This window comes from Laccaria bicolor, genomic scaffold (assembly GCF_000143565.1).
Source record: "Laccaria bicolor S238N-H82 LACBIscaffold_310 genomic scaffold, whole genome shotgun sequence".
Lineage (NCBI taxonomy): Eukaryota > Fungi > Basidiomycota > Agaricomycetes > Agaricales > Hydnangiaceae > Laccaria > Laccaria bicolor.
This window is the reverse complement of record NW_001890166.1, coordinates 2,272-3,637: the sequence shown is the minus strand read 5'-3', so window position 1 is coordinate 3,637 and position 1,366 is coordinate 2,272.

Here is a 1,366-nt window from a genome sequence, read left to right as displayed (position 1 = left end):
TACTAGAACAACTGTAATACTGTTACCTGCTTTGATGTTGTACTGTTTGCTTCTATCAGTAGTAGCTAATTGTAAACCTCCACCCTAAGCTACTTGCTCTACCACACAGCTGCTGGTCAGCAAAGCATGCTGTATATACCCCAACCTGCTCCAATGGTAAATTACCTGTGTCCATAATATTAATAAATGACATCTATTGAAATTGAATATGTCAACTCTGGTTAAGCATTTGATTGACTCCAATGGGGCGGTTATTTCAACTCCCATGGGGCATTTGATTCACTCTGGCAGAGAATTTTTAGCTGAGTATGTCAACCACCATGGGCATTTAAATTTGACTATTTTGACTCCATGAAGAATTTGATTGACTTGAGGGGTTATTATGTTTAATTGTAAATGCATTTCCAGAGTTGACATACTCAATTTCAAATGCCCTGGAGGAGTGAACCCAATGCCCCATGGGAGTCAACATATTTGATTTAAAATACCCTGTCAGAGTAAATAAAATGCCCTGGAGGAGTAAACTACATGCGCCGCGGGGGTCAACATATTTGACTCTAAATTTCATGACAGAGTGAATAAAATGCCCTGTCGGAGTGCCCTGTGAGAGAACATATTTAATTTTATATGCCCTGACAGCATGGATAAAATGCCCTGACAGCATGGATAAAATGCCCTGTCGGAGTGAATTAAATGGCCGCAGGGTCAACATATTTGATTTTAAATTCACCGACGGGGTCAATAAAATGCCCCGTCGGAGTGAATAAACTGCCCCACGGGAGTTAACATATTTAATTTTAAAAGCCCCAACGGCGTAAATAAAATGCTCCGTCGGGGTGAATTAAATCGCCGCGGGGTCAAAATATTTGATTTTAAATTCGCCGACGGGGTCAATAAAATGCTCCGTCGGAGTGAATAAACTGCCCTGCAGAAGTTAACATATTTAATTTTAAATGCCTCAATGGAGTGAATTAAATACCCCATGAAAGTCAATCAACTGTCTCCCACCCAATTCAAATTTTATATTCCCCATCGGAGTGTATTGAATGCTTTGCAGGAGTCAACATATTTAATTTTACATGCCCCGACGGAGTCAATGAAATGCCCCGCCGGAGTTGTGGGGGAAAAAAATGAGCTGTACTGTTATAGCTTCTCAATACATCTTTCCAGCATACTACAACTGTTGTAAAATAGGTTCAAGTTTACTTTGGAAAAGAATTTTGGCGCATGGTGGAGAAATGAGGTTGAATGCCTGAAATATCTCACAACATGATATTGTTGACTTTTCTGTATACTTTGCTACCAAATCTCAACATCTGAGCCTTTCTTATACATAGTTAACATATGGCAGAATATATATCCCCTG